This window comes from Salmo trutta, chromosome 1, assembly GCF_901001165.1.
Source record: "Salmo trutta chromosome 1, fSalTru1.1, whole genome shotgun sequence".
Lineage (NCBI taxonomy): Eukaryota > Metazoa > Chordata > Actinopteri > Salmoniformes > Salmonidae > Salmo > Salmo trutta.
In genome coordinates this window covers 33240175-33246537 of record NC_042957.1, presented here as the reverse complement: position 1 = coordinate 33246537, position 6363 = coordinate 33240175, and positions in this window count along the sequence as shown.

Below are 6363 nucleotides of genomic sequence, written 5' to 3'. Positions count from 1 at the left end.
CTTGTGGTAGAGTAATTAACATTCAATTATCTGGCAACAGCTGTGGTGGACATTCCTGCAGTCAGCATGCCAATTGCACGTTCCCTCAAAACTTGAGACATCTGTGGCATTGTGTTGTGTGACAAAACTGCATATTTTACAGTGGCCTTTTATTGTCCCCAGCACAATTATTGTCCCCAGCACAAGGCGCACTTGTATAATGATCATTCTGTTTAATCAGCCTCTTGATATGCCATAGCTGTCAGGTGGATAGATTGTCTTGGCAAGGGAGAAATGCACACTAACATGTAAACAAATTTGTATCAGCTATGAAGGTAAGACCCAGATGCAGACCACGTCGGATAACCAATAGTTTAATAATCCCAAAGGGGCAGGCAAATAGATAGGTCAAGGCAGGCAGGGGTAAATAGTCCAGAGAAGTGGGGGAAAGGTAGGCAGGCTCAGGTCAGGCAGAGGTCGGTAATCCAGCGGTTGGGAAAAGGTACAGGACGGCAGGCAGGCTCAGGGGCAGGCAGAGTGGTCAGGCAGGCGGGCTCAGAGAAAGCACAGGCAAGGGTCAAAACCAGGAGGGAGAAGAAAAAGAAAGACTGGGTGGAAACCCAGGCTCTGAGACAAACCACTGGTAGCCTTGAACAAACAAGACAAACTGGCACAGATAGACAGAAAGCACAGGTATAAATACACAAGGGATAATGAGGAAGATGGGCGACACCTGGAGAGGGGTGGAGACAATCACAAAGACAGTTGAAACAGATCAGGGTGTGACAAATTTGTGCCTAACATTTGAGAGAAAGAAGCTTTTTTTGCACATGGAACATTTCTGGGAACTTTTATTTCAGCTCACGAAACATGGGACCAACACTACATGTTGCGTTTGTATTTTTGTTCAGTGTATATTAGGCGTAGTCTATACAAATATACATCTTGTACATAAAACATGTCGTTATATAGGCTACATGCACATAAGATATTGATGAAACAATAGATTTTGCCGACAAACTCTTAAAATGAATGATCAAGGAAAACAAAACCTGTATGTGAATATTCTAAGTTATTGTATTTCATTAATCACTTACATTTTTTAATATGGAGAAAATACTACATTTTCTAGACTTCATTGGTTTATCCCTCATGTTGACCCTAAAGACTTCAAAAATAACCCAAACAAACGAAATGGTTGGTGGAAATACACTATATATAAAAAACTATGTGGATGTAACAGTATGGCTTCCGTCCCTCTCGTCGCCCCTACCTGGGCTCGAACCAGGGACCCTCTGCACACATCAACAACAGCCACCCTCGAAGCATCATTACCCATCGCGCCACAAAAGCTGCGGCCCTTGCAGAGCAAAGGGAACAACTACTTCAAGGTCTCAGAGCGAGTGATGTCACCGATTGAAACGCTATTAGCGCGCACCCCGCTAACTAGCTAGCCATTTCACATCGGTTACACTCACCCCCCTTTTGACCTCCTCCTTTTCTGCAGCAACCAGTGATCCGGGTCAACAGCATCAATGTAACAGTATAGCTTCCATCCCTCTCCTCGCCCCTACCTGGGCTCAAACCAGGGACCCTCTGCACACATCGACAACAGTCACCCTCGAAGCATCGTTACCAATCGCTCCACAAAAGCCACGACCCTTGCAGAGCAAGGTGAACAACTACTTCAAGGTCTCAGAGCGAATGATGTCACCGATTGAAACGCTATTAGCGTGCACCCCGATAACTAGCTAGCCATTTCACATCGGTTACCTGGACACAACTTCAAATTAGTGAATAAAGCTATTTCAACCACACCCGTCACTGACAGATGTATAAAATTGAGCACACAGCCATGCGATCTCCATAGACAAATATTGGCAGATGAATGGCCTTACTGAAAAGCTCAGTGACTTTCAACGTGGGATGCTACCTGCTACCAGTTCATCAAATGTCTGCCCTGCTAGAGCTGCCCCGGTCAACTTCAAGTGCTGTTATTGTGAAGTGGAAACGTTTAAGAGCAATAAAGGTCCAGCTGCAAAGTGATAGGCCACACAAGCCCACAGAAAGGGACCGCCGAGTGCTGAAGCGCGTAAAAATCCTCTGTCCTCAGTTGCAACACTCACTACCGAGTTCCAAACTGCCTCTGGAAGCAACGTCAGCACAATAACTGTTCGTCGGTCGCGTCATGAAATGGGTTTCCATGGCCGAGCAGTCGCACATAAGCCCAAGATCACCATGTGCAATGCCAAGCATCGGCTGGAGTGGTGTAAAGCAGTGGAAACACATTCTCTGGAAGGATGAATCACGCTTCACCATCTGGCAGTCCGATGGAAGAATCTGGATTTAGCAGATGCCAGGAGAACGTTACCTGCCGAATGTATAGCTCCAACTGTAAAGTTTGGTGGAGGAGGAATAATGGTCTGGGGCTGTGTTTCATGGTTCGGGCTAGGACCCTTAGCTCCAGTGAAAGGAAATTTTAAAGCTACAGCATACAGTGACAGTCTAGGCAATTCAGTCCTTCCAACTATGTGGCAACAGTTTTGGGAAGGCCCTTTCCTGTTTCAGCATGACAGTGCCCCCGTGCACAAAGCGAGGTCCATACAGAAATGTTTTGTTGAGATTGGTGTGGAAGAACTTGACTGGCCTGCACAGAGCCCTGACCTCAACCCCATCGAACACCTTTAGGATGAATTGGAATGCCGACTGCAGACCAGGCCTAATTGCCCAACATTAGTGCCCAACCTCACTAATGCTCATTTGGCTGAATGGAAGCAAGCCCCACAGCAATGTTCCAACATCTACTGGGAAGCCTTCTAAGAAGAGTGGAGGCTGTTAAAGCAGCAAAGGGGGGACCAACTCCATATTAATGTCCATGATTTTGGATTGAGATGCTCGATGAGCAGGTGTCCACATACTTTTGGTCATGTAGTGTATAATTGGCTATTCTAAGCACTAAGGTTAAACGAATATGAACATTGTTTCCAGACAAGTCATATATTGTTTGCTCTCTGGAAGTGTCAGATTCAATGAAACTCTCATGTTCTATGACGGAGTTGAATTTCTTTGAATTCCACTGAATTCAATTCTACTTCCTGTCTCTCAAACTCAAATTCTACATCCTGTGAGGTGTGGCCAATTAAATTCATATTTCAACTCCTAAATTGTTTGGGAGTCAATTGGAGCTGGAGGAGCAATAATGGCGCCGAAGGACATGGCTGCCGTTTTACGGTCCCCTACCCAATTGTGCTATTATGTGTGTTTTTTGGTGTTATTTGTAACTTATTTTGTACATAATGTTTCTGCCACCATCTCTTATGACCGAAAAGAGCTTCTAGATATCAGGACAGCGATTACTCACCCCCTACAGGAATAATATTTTTTCTTTAACGAGTTGGATCCAAAGGATTTACTCCAGACACCCGACAAGGCCCTCATTCCCGTCATTCGCAGGAGAAAGAGAGGGAGAAATCGGGGACATAGGTCTGGGTGCCTTGTAAGGATATGACGGCGAGTGGGAAATCTGCCTTTACCATTGGTCCTATTGGCCAAAGTACAATATAGGATAATAAAATAGACGAGCTACGAGCATGTATATCCTACCATTAAAAACTGTAATATCTTATGTTTCACCGAGTCGTGGCTGAACGACGACATGAATAACATACAGCTGGCGGGTTTTACGCTTTTCGGCAGGATAGAACAGGCGCCTCGCAAAAGTATTCACCCCTCTTGAAGTTTTTCCTATCTTGTTGCATTACAACCTGTAATTTAAATGGATTTTTATCTGGATTTCATGTAATGGACATACACAAAATAGTCCAAATTGGTGAAGTGAAATTCAAAAATTAAGAGATTCCCCAAACATATGGAAGAATGTACTCTGGTCAGATTAGACTAAGATTTAGCTTTTTGGCCATCAAGGAAAACACTATGTCTGGCGCAAACCCAATACCTCTCATCACCCCATGCTGTGGGGATGTTTTTCATCGGCAGGGACTGGGAAACTGGTCAGAATTGAAGGAATGATGGATGGCGCTACATACAGGGAAATTCTTGAGGGAAACCTGTTTGTCTTCCAGAGATTTGAGACTGGGACGGAGGATCACCTTCCAGCAGGACAATGACCCTAAGCATACTGCTAATGCAACACTTGAGTGGTTTAAGGGGAAACATTTAAATGTCTTGGAATGGCCTAGTCAAAGCCCAGACCTCATTCCAATTGAGAATCTGTGGTATGACTTAAAGATTGTTATACACCAGCGGAACCCATCCAACTTGAAGGAGCTGGAGCAGTTTTGCCTTGAAGAATGAGCAAAAATCCCAGTGGCTAGATGTGCCAAACTTATAGAGACATACCCCAAGAGACTTGCAGCTGTAATTGCTGCAAAAGGTGACTACAAAGTATTGACTTTGGGGGGTGAATAGTTATGCATGCTCAAGTTTTCAGTTTTTTTTGTCTTATTTCTTGTTTGTTTCACAGTAAAAAATATTTTGCATCTTCAAAGTGTTAGGCATATTGTGTAAATAAAATTATACAAACCCCCCAAGAATCCATTTTAATTCCAGGTTGTAAGGCAACAAAATAGGAAAAATGCCAAGGGGGTGAATACTTTCACAAGCCACTGTGAGACAAGGGGTGACAGTCTATGTGTATTTGTAAACAACAGTTGGTGCACGAAATCAAAGGAATTCTCAAGGTTTGCTCGCCTGAGGTAGAGTATCTCATGATAAGCTGTAGAACACACTATTTACCAAGAGAGTTTTCATCTATATTCTTCGTAGTTGTCTATTTACCACCACAAACCGATGCTGGCACAAAGACCGCACTCAATGAGCTGTATACGGCCATAAGCAAACAAGAAAACGCTCATTCAGAGGCAACGCTCCTAGTGGCCGGGGACTTTAATTAATGCAGGGAAACTTAAATCCATTTTACCTCATTTCTACCAGCATGTTAAATGGGCAACCAGAGGGAAATAACTCTAGAACACCTTTACTCCGCACACAGAGACGCATACAAAGCACTCACTCGCCCTCCACTTAGCAAATCTGACCATAATTCTATCCTCCTGATTCCTGCTTACAAGCAAAAACTAAAGCAGGAAGTACCAGTGACTGTCAATAAAAAAGGGGTCAGATGAAGCAGATACTAAGCTACAGGACTGTTTTGCTAACACAGACTGGAATATGTTCCGTGATTCCTCCAATGGCATTGAGGAGTACACCACATCAGTCACTGGCTTCATCAATAAGTGCATCGATGACGTCGTCCCCACAGTGACTGTACATACATACCCCAACCAGAAGCAATGGATTACAGGCAACATCTGCACTGAGCTAAAGGGTGTCCACCGACGAACCATCAAGCAGGCAAAGCATCAATACAAGACCAAGCTTTAATCGTACTACACGAGCTCCGGCGCTCATTGGATGTGGCAGGGCTTGCAAACTATTACGGACTACAAAGGGAAGCACAGCAGCGAGCTGCCCAGTGACACGGGCCTACCAGACGAGCTAAATGACTTATATGCTCGCTTCGAGGCAAGTAACACCGAAACATGCATGAGAGCATCAGCTGTTCCAGACGGCTGTGTGATCACGCTCTCCGTACCAGATCTAAGTAAGACCTTCAAACAGGTCAACATTCACACAGACAGATTACCAGGACGTGTACTCCGAGCATGCACTGACCAACTGGCAAGTGTCTTCACTGAGATTTTCAACCTGTCCCTGACTGAGTCCAATTTGCTAACCACCCCAACAGATCCACAGATCTCTATTGCACTCCACACTGCCCTTTCCCACCCTTTCCCACCTGGACAAAAGGAACACCTATGTGAGAATGCTGTTCATTGACTACAGCCACGTTGATACTCAACACAGGGCCCCTCAGGAGTGCATGCTCAGTCCTCTCCTGAACTCCCTGTTCACTCATGACTGCATGGCCAGGCACGACTCCAACACCATCATTAAGTTTGCCGATGACACAACAGTGGTTGGCCTGATCACCGACAACAATGAGACAGCGAGGAGGTCAGAGACCTGGCCGTGTGGTGCCAGGACAACAACCTCTGCCTCAACATGATCAAGACAAAGAAGATGATTGTGGACTACAGGAAAAGGAGGACCGAGCACGCCCCCATTCTCATCGACTGTAGTGGAGCAGGTTGAAAGCTTCAAGTTCCTTGGTGTCCACATCACCAACAAACTATCATGATCCAAACACACCAAGACAGTTGTGAAGAGGGCATGACAAAGCCTATTCCCCCACTTGTACTCCTGTATTCCTTAAGGAAGATTAGCAGTATATTCCTATACTCCTTATGGAGGAGTAGCAGTATGCACCTATGCTCATTGTGTACTCCTGATAGTACTATAAGT